Here is a 16,741-nt window from a genome sequence, read left to right as displayed (position 1 = left end):
AATAATCATTCTCTTACGATGCATCGACCCGGACGCTCTACCCCTACGCCTTCTATCTGGTAGTCGGTGACTATTCATGTGTCTTACTTTAACGTTGAAAAGTTGCTCAATCCAATTCTTGACTTCAGTCTTGTTCGATTCTGGATTCACATCGGAGGTATACTGGTTTCGTTGCAATGGAGGAATAGTTTTTTCAGTAAGTATCTGATTTATCAATTTATCCATAATTTTTCTCGTGTCCCTTTAGCTCTTCCAATTCAAACAAACTCTCTTACTATCCGAATTCATAATTGCTTCCACTTCTTGGTTCCCGTATAGTTTTCGGAACCCATTATACTCCACCTCCCTATTTCGGTTACTCACTTTGTCACCCGAATGAAACCCTCTCCCCCCATTTGTTTGCATCCAACAGGAGTCGAACCTGCGAATTCGCCAATTATGAGTTGGGTGCCTTGACCGTTCAGCCATGGATGCTAGTTAATCCCACTTGTGGTATAATACAGTATAATCTTTAAGGTCCCGTCACTCACGTTTGATGTAATTAGGTATCCACGTTGGTAACTACCATTTTAAAAAGGAATCACTGATAGGGGATTTCCCGAGAAGCTACCAATTATTACTCATATTGAATTACCGAGGAAGAAGTGGATTTGATACACACACGGGGAAGGTTCTGGGAGCTTAGAAATCTCTTACGAACTAGGAGCCGTGTGAAGTGAGAATTTCATGCACGGTTCTGAATGAGCGGGAAGATCGAGGATCTCCTCTCCGACTCTAACTCTCCTACACCAGTCGTTGCTTCTTTTTCTGCTACTTCCAAAGTAGCAGCTCTAGCTTTATCTACACGACTCCTCGGTATTACTTTCTCATACCTATCCAGTGAATGGCATCTCGCTTTGGGAATATTAGCTACCCTTAGCATGGTATTGGGGAATCTAATTGCTGTTACTCAGACAAGCATGAAACGTATGCTAGCATATTCCTCCATAAGCCAAATCGGATATATTCTGATTGGAATACTTGCTGCGGATCCTGATAATGGCTATGCGAGTATGATAAGTTATACTTCTATCTACATATTCATGAATCTAGGGACTTTCGCTCGCATCACTTTATCTGGTTCACGAACCGGAACTGATAACATTAGGGATTATGCGGGACCATACATGAAGGATCCTGTTCTAACATTCTCTCTAGTTATACGTTTACCATCCCCAGGGGGTATCCCTCCATTAGCAGGTTTTTCCGGTAAACCCTACCCCTTCTGGCATGGATGGAAAGCTGGCTCGTACCCATTAGTTCTGGTAGCTCCCATTACAAGTGTCATTTCTATATATCACTATCCGAAGATAATTAAATTAATGTTCACCGAAGGGGGTGACACATCAACAATTTACATACAGGATCCATTAGTTTCTCCATCTACTTCGATTTCGAAGAGTTCCATTGAAATAGCTATGATTGTTCGTGTACCAGCATCAACTCTACTGGGTATATCAATGGATCCCATCATCGAGATTACACGGAATACCTCATTCCAGACCTATTTTGAGTTGTCACATGAAATAATGGAATCTTTCTGAATGATTTGTATCCAAAGCCACTTCCGTCGCTCCAACTAGTCCATTTCCGTAATTGGTGATGAAACAGTGTCGGAGAAATGATCACGCGCCTCCCAATGATCATTCGTCTCTTCCGGAGGAGATATAAGTATTTCCTGATGGTATCCATAATATTGTTCAATCCTTTGCAGTACTACAAGGATTGAACCCTCCTAATGGTACATGCGACTAAGTGATTCCCATATGGGAGCGGTTGTGTAAATGATTCGGTTCACACCCCCAGTCTTCTGCTCCGTAGCAATTCAGGTCGCTTCCCGATGAATTCCATGCTCCAATTTCGTCTAATGGATAAGTCATTTCATCCGATACCTGTACGTTCAAGGCGGGGTTGCCTTCAGACTTCTAGAAGAAAGCAAAAGAGACCAATTCTTCTTTCCGCCGCAGATTCTTTCAATTTAATAGAAACGGGGGTTGCGCTCGACGGCATTCTGATGTACACTATCAATGGATCAAATTCAGAAATCCTTTCGAGGGGACTCAAAATCTTTGGACTTGAAATCTTTCTCGTCAAATCTCCCTCTACTGAGACCGAGGGATCTCAAAACGAGAGTGATAGATAACAAGGAAAATTAGGTCTTGCAATCGACGGCATTCTGAGTTACAATAGAAATGGGTCGAATTCATAGATCCTTTCGAGGGGACTCAAAATCTTTGGAATTGAGATCTTTCTCGTCAAATCTCCCTCACTGAGGGAGATCCGATCGAGATTGATAGATAACAAGGAAAATTAGGTCTTGCAATCGACAGTTTTCTTAGCTATAATTGATCTAGCTATGATTTCCTAGTGAACTGTAAATTCTTGGACAGGGGCAATTTTGCAGCGACAATCCTCTGGACTTTGATAGTACATCTATGATTCATAGTTAGTCCAGGGGACGTTAAATCCCTTAACTTGGAATCGACTCCTTATCGTCAGGACGATTTTGCAGCGATAACAAATTAAGGCCCATGGCGGTCCCCTGGAATTGAAATCAAATCCAAGAAATTAGGTCTTGCGCTCTACGGCATTCTGTGTTACAATAGAAATGGGTCGAATTCATAGATCCTTTCGAGGGGACTGAAAATCTTTGGAATTGAGATCTTTCTCGTCAAATCTCCCTCACTGAGGGAGATCCGATCGAGATTGATAGATAACAAGGAAAATTAGGTCTTGCAATCGACGGCATTCTGAGTTACAATAGAAATGGGTCGAATTCATAGACCCTTTCGAGGGGACTCAAAATCTTCCTTGGACTTGAAATCTTTCTCGTCAAAGTCTCCCTCTACTGAGACCGAGGGATCTCAAAACGAGATTGATAGATAACAAGGAAAATTAGGTCTTGCAATCGACAGTTTTCTTAGCTATAATAGAAATGGGTCGAATTCATAGACCCTTTCGAGGGGACTCAAAATCTTTGGAATTGAGATCTTTCTCGTCAAATCTCCCTCACTGAGGGAGATCCGATCGAGATTGATAGATAACAAGGAAAATTAGGTCTTGCGCTCGACAGTTTTCTTAGCTATAATAGAAATGGGTCGAATTCATAGATCCTTTCGAGGGGACTGAAAATCTTCCTTGGACTTGAAATCCTTCTCGATCGTCAAATCTCCCTCACTGAGGGAGATCCGAGCGAGAGTGATAGATAACAAGGAGAATTAGGTCTTGCATTTGACGGTTTGATTTTGTATAATGTATCTAGTCCGATTCATAGACCCTTCCAGGGGACTGGAAATCCTTGGACTTGAAATCCTTTTCAGTGGACGGAAAATCCTTGAAGAGGACTTCAAATCCTTAAAGAAGACAGGGGACTTGAAATCCTCTTCAGGGAACTGACAATCCTTGAAGAGGACTTCAAATCCTTAAAGAAGAAAAGGGACTTGAAATCCTCTTCAGGGAACTGACAATCCTTGAAGAGGACTTCAAATCCTTAAAGAAGAAAAGGGACTTGAAATCCTCTTCAGGGAACTGACAATCCTTGAAGAGGACTTCAAATCCTTAAAGAAGAAAAGGGACTTGAAATCCTCTTCAGGGGACTGAAAATCCTTGAAGAGGACTTCAAATCCTTAAAGAAAGAAGACAGGGGACTTGAAATCCTCTTCAGGGGACTGAAAATCCTTGAAGAGGACTTCAAATCCTTAAAGAAGAAAGGGGACTTGAAATCCTTCTCAGGGGACTTCAAATCCTTCTCAAAGGACTCGAAATCCTTCTCAGGGGACTGAAAATCCTTGAAGAGGACTTCAAATCCTTATCGGGGGACTTGAAATCCTTATCGGGGGCGGGGGACTTGAAATCCTTATCGGGGGCGGGGGACTTGAAATCCTTCTCAGGGGACTGGAAATCCTTGGATAAGACAGGGGACTTGAAATCCCTTAAGAGTACGGGGGACTTGAAATCCCTTAAGAGTACGGGGGACTTGAAATCCCTTAAGAGTACGGGGGACTTGAAATCCCTGAAGAGTACGGGGGACTTGAAATCCCTTAAGAGGACTATAAATCCTTGGATAAGACAGGACTGGAAATCCTTGAATAAGACAGGGGACTTGAAATCCCTTAAGAGGACTTCAAATCCTTGGATAAGACAGGGGACTTGAAATCCCTGAAGAGGACTATAAATCCTTGGATAAGACAGGGGACTTGAAATCCCTGAAGAGGACTATAAATCCTTGGATAAGACAGGGGACTTGAAATCCCTGAAGAGGACTATAAATCCTTGGATAAGACAGGGGACTTGAAATCCCTGAAGAGGACTATAAATCCTTGGATAAGACGGGGGACTTGAAATCCCTGAAGAGGACTGGAAATCCTTGAATAAGACAGGACTTCAAATCCTTATAGATGGAGAGAGACGAAGAAACAGGATCGGTAGAGGAGGAGAAAGGGTTTGCTCTTGACGAGGAGCTGGGATGGAATCGATACAGAACAAATTTATGGATCCTTTTTTCTTCCCGGGGACTGGAAATCCTTCAACAGGAGGACTGAAAATCCTTGGAGAGAACTATAAATCCTTCAGCAGGGGGACTAGAAGTCCCTCCAGGGGACTGGAAATCCTTTTCGATATAGAGAGACGAAGAAATAAGATTGGGAAAAATAAGTAAAGGGTTGCTTTTGATGAGGGACTAGGATCGAATTGATAGAAACATATTCCGGACCCCATCCATAGAGAAAGATGGGGTGGTGGGAAGTAAAAAGGTAAGGAATAAGGAGTAGAGCCTCGATGGTGAAATGGTAGACACGCCAGATTCAAAATTTGGTGCTGAAGAGCGTGGAGGTCCGAATCCTCCTCGGGGCAGAAGGTCTCGTACCCTTATTCAGATCGAACCCTTATCTACTAAAAGCTTTATCAAAGGTTTATCAAAGATTTATTCTCTCTACCACTAGAGATTCACATTCAATTGATTTGCTTATCTCCCAAATGAGTACCTCCTCGGGGTAGGAGGTCTCGTACCCTTATTCAGATCGAACCCTTATCTATTCAAAGGTTTATCAAAGATTTATCCTCTCTACCACTAGAGATTCACATTCAATTGATTTGCTTATCTCCCAAATGAGTACCTCCTCGGGGTAGGAGGTCTCGTACACTTATTCAGATCGAACCCTTATCTACTAAAAGCTTTATCAAAGATTTATCCTCTCTACCACTAAAGATTCACATTCAATTGATTTGCTTATCTCCCAAATGAGCACTCGAAATACTTCCTCGGGGCAGAAGGTCTCGTACCCTTATTCAGATCGAACCCTTATATACTAAAAGATTTATCAAAGATTTATTCTCTCTACCACTAAAGATTCACATTCAATTGATTTGCTTATCTCCCAAATGAGCACTCGAAATACCTCCTCGATTCGAGAGACAAGTGGTCTCTCCGGTGCCTCCCAAACTCCCAATAGGAAGAAAAATCCTCGGAGGATTCTGGTCTTTCCAGTGCCCAACCCTCAAACATGGGGATGCAAATCCTCCGATTGTTGATTATTGAGACCAGAATTCTCCGCCGTCCGGGGATTTGGATATGAAGTATTAGGTATCGAATAGGAAACACCTTCTGCTTCTTTCTCAAGTGAGGCTGGGACTCAGAATCCCGAGATTCGAGGAGATCCAAGTAGGTCTTTCAACGGGACTAGAAATCCTTATCAGGGGACTTCAAATCCTTGAAGAAGACAGGACTGGAAATCCTTGAAGAAGACGGGGGACTTGAAATCCTTCGAGGGGACTAAAAATCCTAGTACCTGAGGTGGGACTGAAAGTCGTAGTAGCCAATTAGAGTGTGATGAAACTGCGTCACGAGACCCCAGTATCTGGACTAGGACCAGAAATCCTAGTAGTTAGTCGGGGCATTAGTTAGGATGTCACCAAGAATCCCTATTAGTGAATTTGAATGAACTAAAATTTTGGGATTCGGTTAGATGGTCCATCCCCTAAGGACCCGGGGTCCTTAGAGCCCTTCCAATGGAAACAATGGAAAGGACTTGAAATCCTGATTATCTAGTTGGATACGGGAAAATCCAAACTTTAGAATGAATTTTTGGAATGTAAAGATGAATGAGGGGAATGCCCCTCCTTCCTCCCCATATTACCGTTGATCACCGAGAAATTGAATCTCCGGAGAATCTCAAACAGAATGGATCGACATCTTCATCAAGGATTTGTTCCGATAAGGATGTTGGAAAACTACTACGTCCTCTACGAACTACTTCCTACATTTTCCATATAAGAGATTCCTACTCCTTCTTGATTTCGAATGTTGCTTCCATCTCCCGAATAGGAAGACTCCGAAGGTGATCTATAACTTAGTAATTATCCGGAATTCTATAAGCAGAAGTTATTGCATCAGTAAGGGGAAAAGATGTATCTTCCTTTCACCAATTCGAATCCTGAATAGCCCTATATATTGCTAGGGATCCAGACTGAGTCAAGAATATCCGAGATTTTATGATGCGATATCGAATTCCCATTCAATAATTGTCTTGTTATTCGATCCGGTGACGTCCCACTAAATCGAAATAGATTGAATAGGTAGTGGTAACTTTCAAACAACATGTTATGAATGAGAAAATCTTTGGATGAGTGACGATTCCGTCTCATCCATCTATCTCTATGAACCATAAGCCTGAAACGAAGGAATCGCTCTTGCAAATCTTCCATTGGAATGCTTTGATACGAGTGAATAGGAACAAATATCTGCGGGTATTGCAAATATATATGCATGAATTAGGTTTCTTTGACGTATTCAAAGTGTCGTTCTTCACCCGAAGGGAAATTCTTCCACCGCTTGGTAGATAATTCAGTTATCGATTTCCGGTCATATCCACGAAGAAGAAAGAAATTTCTAATCTTTTCATTTGAGAAATGTTTCTCGCGCTCCCTCCTCGTACCGTAAGTAACATAAAGCCTCCGTACCAGTTCTTGTTTCGCTAATAAACTATGACGTGAAGAGGGAATGTTATGATCCGGCTGAGATAGAAGCATGGGATCCCAGGTGAAGCGCCCCCCCAGGAATAGAATTGGTTCATCGGATCGATTACATTGCGTTTCGTATTGATTAGATGAGTTGGGGATTCCTAATTCAAGAAATTGCTCGCGTAATGATAGATTATCCAATTAATTTTCTAATCTTTTAATGTCTCTTTGTCTCGATTTACCCGAGGCTCTCTTGTAACTGAAAAGATATCCTTTTCTCTTATGCGATTTCTTTCCACTAGACTTAATCTTATTCAATTCGAAATCCCGTTGGGGGATTTGATCCTGATTCCGATGAAAAAAGATCGAATTATACAAATTATTCGATTCGGATAATACTCTTATCGATTCATAACTGCCACTTCGCATGAAACCAAAACGCCAAAATTTGGGGGACCAAGTAATCCCACGCGACACTTCCTTCGGAATCGAGTCTACTTCACTCGACTGTTCCATTTCAGAATCAGTTGGAATCTTAGACACCCCCTTCTTTGTAGATTTATAAGAACGACTCGCAGAGATTATATCTGGAGAATACCTGGGTTCGATGGAAGAAGGAAGAGGAGGACTATTAGCGAATTGACTTCTACTTCTACAGATTTCTGAACATAAGAAATCCCTCAAAAGGTTTTCCGAGATACCACAGGCTAAGTTAGAATCATTCTCTACAACTTTATCAATAACAACGAGATTCTCTTCCTCTCTCATATCCATTCCGAACCAAGGATCACGAGCTGCTAATCCGGCCAATAGCCCTAAGATATGCGGAAGTATAGCGAATTCCTTAATTGTTGACTCGGTTATTAAAGGTTCCAAATACCAGTTATACAAGTGGTAAAACCTCTTCTTCAGTGTATTACTACCAATAAATGAGGGATCTGCAGGGGAAGTATCTATCAAACCATTTTTCAGAATAGCTTTTCCTATATTGTAAGGAAGTATTTCATATCCAGAACCGAATCGGATTCCGTTACCTATATACGTAACAATTGAATTTTGTCTACGTAAAGCTAATTTAATTGCACTATCGGATACAATCTTTCTTCTTCTAGAAGTAGTGATTAATAATGCTTCATTAGCAGGAGAAAATAGATCTCGTTTGCTATAACCCGTAGTTCCAGACCCAGTACCTTCGAGAAAAGAGGGATCAGCTTCTATTTCAAAGCCTTTGACACGCGAGAGAATTGACAATTCTTTTTGACGCTGACGCCTGTTAGACCCTCGGAGATTTATCAATTAGTTCGACCAATTCGGAGCTATTGAAGCTGGATCTACCTTTGCAGGTACATGAGTCGAAGCAATAACGAGATTCTTGCGAATGCAAGGATTCCTGCGCCCATTACCGATACTCCTCAATATTAGGCAGAGTAAGAATCTGGGATCGGCTTCTAATCTGTGATACAGGCGATTAACATTCAACTCATGAATGTCTTGAATCCATATCGTACAGGGAGACATCTCTTTTGCTATTGCAAAAATAAGATTCAATCGGTTTACGCTCTGTTTCGAAATGAAAGTCCCACGTACATTATTGAAATATGATCTGTTGTATAACAACTTCCTCAATGGCAGTCTCACCGACGGAAAGTAGGAATTGGATGCTATATCCCTAACTACATAAGATCGTCCAGTTTCTATGGGTCCTACTAGTGGAACTCCTTCAGATGGTAATAATCCTGATGAAAGCAAAATAGGTACGTCACGACATGGAATATTCGGAATGCCTTTTCGTCTCATTGTCGCTGAAAGGAGAATATTTCTTTCAAGGGCAAGAAGAGCCCACTTCTCCGCAGGATCCAACTCACAGATCTCGTAATTTGATAGATCATTTTGACGAATCCGAAGTAGGTATGACAAAAGATTAGATCCTTCTTCTGGGGTGGGTTCGTGATTAATCCCACCGCTCAATGAATCGTAATTGGAATTTAATTTCGATTCATACTTGGAAATAGTTTTATTTGTCACTAGATATTGAGTCAGTAATTGTTTATTAATCTTAAGGGTGTCGGAGCTTTTCCTACGAAGTATCCACGAATCTAGTTCATTTTTCACAAGGTAATAGAAGATTATATTATTTGTATAATTCAGGAATCTCTTCAGGGAATGTATCAGTAGATCTTTCGTTTACATTTACCTTGTCGAGGGAGAATACATTACCTTTTCCAGATAAAACCCACGCATTGGGTCTATTAAATATCCGGTGATATTGAAACGTTTCCACAAGTGAGGGGAATTGGAACCCGAAACAGCAGATAAATAATGCTTGAGAAATGCAAGAACAAATAATATCGAGAAAACGAGGTAGGATGGGGCATACTTATTCGAAAATCTAAAGACTGACCATCTCGAATGCGACACCTGCGTTTAGTTAGTAATTTCTTCGAAAATAGAGAGATCTATTTTAGATAATACGTTACTGATGGAATCGTTTCTGAATCTTGATCTTAGGCTTAACGATAAACAAGCTCTAGCATTACCTATATCCTCAGCAACTCTTTCCGTAATTCCGGGGAAAGTGTAATTCAAGTCATCACTTACTTTGAGTACTATTTCTGGATATATCTCTCTAATCAGATCATAAAAGTATCTCCACCAGTTAGGGGTGAAAAACCGAGGTATATATTCTCCGAATGGGCTCCATTTCTCGCAGATATTGTCTCTCCAAAAGATCCAAGAGATCTTATATTTGTTTAAATCCTTTGATAACTCATCGAAATTAATGAGATGAGATGGAAGAATAGGTTCTTTTTAGACACGTGTATCTGCAAGCCTCGTATTTTCGTACAGAACCTTCTCTCCAGTTAATCCTGTTGGAGATCTTGATGCTACACTGCTGCATAATGAGAATTTCTTTGACCAATAAAGCGTCTCAGATTCTTCTGATTCCCAAAAATAACCAATGTGTGAATCATTTTGATAGAATTGATTCCCAATAGAATCATTCCTCGAGTTTGATCTCTTCTCAATGGATCCCTCCGAATCGACTTGATCCACTCCCGAATTTTTGAGACGGGGTCGAGATCGCCAATCAGCCGATAGCTTAGAGTTTATCAATGTTCTTTCCAAGTAATTTCCATCGCTACCACATGAAGATAGAGACGAATCTCCCGTTTCGCGAGGAGATAAGTTCAACCCCGTCAGTAGTCCTCTTAGATCCGAAATAGAGTCAAGAAATCTATCTGAATGAGTTAGTGGTGGTATCGCAGATTCATCCAGATCAGATGGAGTCGATTCGGTTGTTGCGAGTATATGATCAATAGTTTCCCTTTCCGTTCGTTGCGAGGAATTGGGTAACAACGAATCAGACACTTGGGATTGAATAGATGAAGTGATATTTTTTGTATCTAAGGATCCTATTTCAAGAGATGGGATGACTTCATCACCGGAGCCCGTATACGAATTCTCTAAGATGTCAGAGTAACTACTGCTGTATCCTCCAACCAACGAATCCCTTCTTCTGATTATTGAGATAAAATCCCTTCCGGCACAGTTCAATACGGGTAAATGCGAGTAATCTATAAAGTTTGGTGTATCTACTTCATCGGAAATGGATCCCGAAATACTCCCAATATTCCTATTCGAACCTTTCCCATAATTCAAATTATCCAGAAACAGATCCCAATCCTGCCTTCCCGTAGCGGAATAAGCACCATTCGGGAGTTTTGTTCCAATACATTCGATACAGGATGATTCAACAAGAAATGGATTAACTGCGGGTTTTAGGAAGATTGAGGAGCCTACCGATTCTTCATCCATTAACAATCCGGACTCGATGAAGAAACTATCTTTTCTACCGAAGATTCTCTTGAGAAAGGATATCTTCTCATCGAGGTTGAGTGAACTCAGAAGGAAATCAAGCAGTGGATAATCTATATTGTTCAATTTATAGACAAGATAATCAATCCCATCTGTCGAAGCTTCTTCACTAATATACTTGGGAATAATGATTCGGTAAATAGATGATATATTGGTAAATTCCTTGGGATACTTGTTGTTCCTCCCAGCCGTACTACGAATAGTGATACCAATATTATTTAGTGCTAATATCGACAGATCATAGATTGATCTACCTAAGTCGGATCTTATTTCTGCGAATACTCTCTTGGAAGGGGAAAAAGACAAGTCTCTGATTGTATCAAGCCACCTGTGCACATTTGACCGAACATCTGGATATTCATCAATTGGGGAAATAATACATTCATGCAACAAACGCTCTATGTTACCCCTCCATTCCAATAATCTCTATTCAATTGCAATTCTTGTTACACCAGTAGATCCCTCGCCCCCCTCCCGGCTACCCAATTGATAGTTGATTCTGGATAGATATTCACTAGCTAATGTACAGAAATAGTCACGCGAAAAGAGCGTGTATACTGAGTAGAGAGATATTAACCTATTTCGTTCATATACCCTAACTAGAGAGTATGTTGAAGATATGTTACCTCCCTCTCCCGATTCATCTGAAAAAGTAGGATTTTCACTTCCATCAGTTCTTTCTACAGGTACATCGAAAAGGATCTCTAAACGGTTTGAAATAATCTTATCAAGATCGAAGTATGCGCCATTTTGCATCTCTGATTCCTCGTCAAGTATTCCACCAAATGATAGATCTCCTCTCGATAGAAAGGCTTTCCTAGGTTCCTCGCTACTACTACCAATTCTTACCTTACTGGAAATCAAATTCGATTTTTTAACTCTTAAAAGAAATCCAGTCAGTCGGTTTCTTGATTCATTTATTAGTTGTGAATAGGCGTGTAGAATAGAAAATTCCCCCTCATTTCCGTGGGAATCTAACCCCAATAATTGGAAGAACCACTTACGATTCTAGGAAGAATCAATACATTTATTGGAATCATTTTCTGCTATTCCCGCTACAGAAGGGGAGAAAGGATCTCCCAACAATAAAGGAGAGTCGAGTGTAAAATGCCGACAATCTCTCTCTACTTTCCATAAATGAGATATTCTTCCGATACCGAAAGACACGGAATTCTTATATCATTCTTCTGCCAAATATGTCTTAATAGGAGTTCCATCGGCGGTGGGACCCATACCTAGTTCATGTATAGATGATTCTGTTGAAAAGCCGTGACTCACCGCCTCTGGAGAATCATCAGTGGATATTGCTCTTTCCTCCGGAGAGTAACTGCCTACAAAGCCATTTCCAGATCTTTTCATTGAATCATATTCTGGATTTCTCTCCTCACTTCAACTAGATAAACAAGTATCTTCGATAGGTATCTCCTTCCCAACCTTCTGATTTCTGGAATCAGACTCATCCCTTGAGTTGCTATGAAAAGCCTCCAATTCTCTAGATGTCTCTATTTGTGAGGAGACATACTTCGAGAAACCACAGGAAATTTCTAGTAATATACTTGGTACCTCAGTGAGTAATTGATTATCCGATAGATAATCAAGTTCGATAAATCTCTTTTCTAAGAGAGATCTCGTTAGATTCAATTCGCGCTCATCCTTATTCCATGGAGAAGGACTTTGGTGACAGGAATGCCACATATAAAAATCGGCGTAATCCCGGAATAGTGTCCAACTCCCCTCGTCAATGGAATTTAACCAATCTCTTATATCGCTATAGGATAGGGATACACCATCACGAGATGACATTGTATTCTTATGGGGTGGAAATAGAGACAAATTGGAGAGACCCTTCCGCTCGGAATAGAACGGTGATTCATCTCCCTGCCGATCTACTGAATCCCTGGATTCGAGTAACATTTTGTCCCAAAAGTCCGATATTACGGGAATGAAGGAATCGCTTCTTAATGTTGCTGTTTGTAGCCAATTAACCCTTTGCTTGTCATGGATTTTCCGGAGAAGTAACGAATCAGAATCATTTTAGTAACAGTCATCCTTACGAAGTATCACATTTATATAGAATTCAAAAAACTCATTTGAATCTTCTAGATTCTTATCCCCCAGTGATTTTTCAATCCTCTCAGTCACATCTCTGGATATATTCTTGATGGGGAGTGGATCCCTCATCAGCCGGACCCTCCATCCATCTGAAACCGAAGGATCCATCGCACTATATATGGGAACTTGCGGTTCTTCCCTCGTCGAAGTTGTGGAAATATTTCCGTTTGAATCCGAATAGTAAGAATTACGTGTCTTTCCCTTTCTATCCTTTTCAGCAGGTGAGCATCTTATTGATAGAGAAAGAGGATAGAAGGATTCAACAGAATTTGTTGCTGGTTTTTTTACTACTCCACCAGTTCTATTAATTAGTTTCGCTAGATCTATAGAACCTCCTTCGATCAAATTTCTCTCACCTGAACGATGCATAGGAATTGGTATTGTTAGTAACATCAGGATTCCCGGAGTCACGCTATTACCCCGCTTCATTGAATCGCGCAGATTCCGTAAAAAGATTGAACTCAGAATTCATAAGTCAAATAATTTGATGGAGGGTTCATAACTGGAGAATAGACCAATTAGAAATTCCCCTAGATCTTGATTTTTCAATGATTCAAATGAGTAGTGGAATCCATCGGTTTCTGCTAACTTCGGAACTTCAGAGAATAAATCTGGACTTCTTACTTTTTCTTCTCCCACTTCTCTTACCTCATGATCTCTCTTCACTTTATCTATATGTGGTAGATACTACCCACCTCTCACATTCCATTATATAGATAATATCGAAAGATTCAAGGCCCAATGGAGTGAGTACTTTCGATGTGGTGATTTGTGGGTGTATTCGTACCTACCTGAAGCTGTCTCGGGAATCTCGAATTGTTGAAGAAACCTATCTATGTCTTATCTATCTCCTCATCAACTTATTTTATTCCGAGTGATAAAGACGAGTTCTCCAACCTGATGGGCGAACGACGGGGATTGAACCCGCGCGTGATGGATCCACAATCCATTGCCTTGATCCACTTGGCTACGTCCGCCCCCTACTTTCCCTATTCAGCTTTCTTAACTGGGAGAGAACAAGATCTACTAGGGTCATTCATTCGATGCGCGTACGTATTATTCGTCTATATATTAATACAAGAAAAAATATGTTAGGTGAAAAATGTATTCTCAATCTATTCCAGTGGGTACGGGACTACAAGCGTTCCGCTAATCAGAATGAGAATATCTTTGATTCCCATTCTCTGTAATCCTAGAAGGGTGTTTCAAAGATTCCCCAGAATCCAAGATTGGAAACTGATAATTGTAAGATTATGGCGAGATATTACTATTATTTCTATTCATTCCATCGGACGAATCTCCATTAAATACCAAACCTTATGCGAGGTTTGGTATTTAGTGATGCTGCACGACCAGACAGGTATTATCCGTTTACAGAAGGAGCTTCAACAGAAGCTAAGTCTAGAGGGAAATTATGAGCGTTACGTTCATGCATAACTTCCATACCTAGGTTAGCACGGTTGATGATATCAGCCCAGGTGTTAATAACACGACCTTGGCTATCAACCACGGATTGGTTGAAGTTAAAACCATTCAAGTTGAATGCCATGGTGCTGATACCCAAGGCAGTAAACCAGATGCCTACTACGGGCCAAGCGGCTAAGAAGAAGTGCAGAGAGCGAGAATTGTTAAAGCTGGCATATTGGAAGATCAAACGGCCAAAATAACCGTGAGCAGCTACGATGTTGTAGGTCTCTTCCTCTTGACCGAACTTGTAACCTGCATTAGCAGACTCATTCTCAGTAGTTTCTCTGATCAAACTAGAAGTTACCAAAGAACCATGCATAGCACTGAATAGAGAGCCGCCGAATACGCCAGCTACACCCAACATGTGGAAGGGATGCATAAGGATGTTGTGCTCAGCCTGGAAAACGATCATGAAGTTGAAAGTACCAGAAATTCCTAGGGGCATACCGTCAGAGAAACTTCCTTGACCGATTGGGTAGATCAGGAACACAGCGGTAGCAGCTGCAACGGGAGCTGAGTACGCAACAGCAATCCAAGGACGCATGCCTAAACGGAAACTAAGTTCCCACTCACGACCCATGTAGCAAGCTACACCAAGTAGGAAGTGAAGAACGATCAGTTCGTAAGGACCACCATTGTATAGCCATTCATCAACGGAAGCTGCTTCCCAGATTGGGTAGAAGTGTAAACCGATAGCTGCAGAAGTAGGAATGATAGCACCGGAGATAATGTTGTTTCCGTATAGCAAAGAACCGGAGACAGGCTCACGAATACCATCGATATCTACAGGGGGAGCTGCGATGAAAGCAATGATGAATACAGAGGTTGCGGTTAATAAGGTGGGAATCATTAAGACACCGAACCATCCGATGTAAAGACGGTTTTCAGTGCTGGTGATCCAGTCGCAGAAGCGACCCCATAGGCTTGCGCTTTCGCGTCTTTCTAAAGTTGCGGTCGTGGTAATTTTTGGTTTTCGAAACGATTGGTGATTACCCAAGCTGATGAGCCTGTTGATCCATAGTATATCACAGAATCCCACCTGTGTCAACTAATCTAATATTGATTGAATATCCGAAGAAACGGGAAGACTTCCCTTTGTTTTCGCACGATACTTCTTCAAACCTTGACTCTCTTTTCAGACGCATTTCCCTTTTATTATCATAAACCACGGGAAAGTCAACGTTAGTTCGGCTCCTCGAGTACATCATGGGAGATGCCAGCTTTGCCTTAGATGTACTACGACTCAATCATCGATTCGAGGTGAGGGACATACAGGATAAATATCTGCTGGCGTTGCCTGACATCCCCCCCCCCCCCCGAGGTGAGTAGTCCGCCCCAGGCGGAGATAGTTGAGAATGGTGGGAGTCGCGGGGATGCGGGCAGTGCCAATCATGTCGATCATGTCGATTGTGTCGATTGTGTCGATCATTCTAGTCATGTCGATCATGTCGATCATGTTGATTGCGTCGATTGCGTCGATCACTTTGGTCATGTCGATCATGTTGATCATGTCGATGATGTTATGGACTTTACGATTCGACACTAGTCTTTCTCTTTTTCATGAGGTACTATACCAGTGACAAAATTTCCCCTATGACTTGGATATTCTTTCTCCCATTATTTAATTTCTGCTTATCCATATGCTTCTGGCGTATCTTGATTCCTAATACCCTGCGCTCCGGAGTAGAAGGTTTCAATCCACCAATAAGAGGTTGTGGATTGAAACGAACCCGGAACTAACGGAAATGGGCAAAAGCCTTATTAGCTTCTGCCACCTTGTGAGTCTCCTCCTTCTTCCGTACAGCACTACCAGAATTTCTGGCAGCATCCATTAATTCATCACTTGATCTTAAAGCCATACTTCGACCTGAACGTTTTCGACACGCGATCAATAACCATCGGATAGCCAAAGCTCTTCCTTCTGCAGGTACTACTTCAACGGGGACTCGATAAGTCGATCCACCTACACGTTTGGATTCTGTTACTATATCGGGAGTTACCCTACGTATTGCTTGTCGCGGGACAGACAGTGGATTCTTATTCGTCTTTTCCTTAATCCGCTTCATAGCCTGATAGAGAATCTGATAAGCCAATGATTTCTTGCCATCTTTAAGAATACGATCAACCAACATGTTTACTAATCGATTACGATAAATCGGATCCGATTCTATATTTTTCTTTTTGTTCGCTACATTGCTCCGGTGTAACATGAGTTTACAGATATGTCGGATTCCGATTCTATCTCGACTGTATCTTAGAATCTTATTTGGGCTTTTTCACTCCATATTGT

The sequence above is a fragment of the Dipteris shenzhenensis genome, unplaced genomic scaffold (genome assembly GCF_047967505.1).
Source record: "Dipteris shenzhenensis isolate YYH24624 ecotype China unplaced genomic scaffold, Dip_SZ_1.0 scaf0128, whole genome shotgun sequence".
Lineage (NCBI taxonomy): Eukaryota > Viridiplantae > Streptophyta > Polypodiopsida > Gleicheniales > Dipteridaceae > Dipteris > Dipteris shenzhenensis.
Note: the sequence above shows the minus strand (reverse complement) of the source record.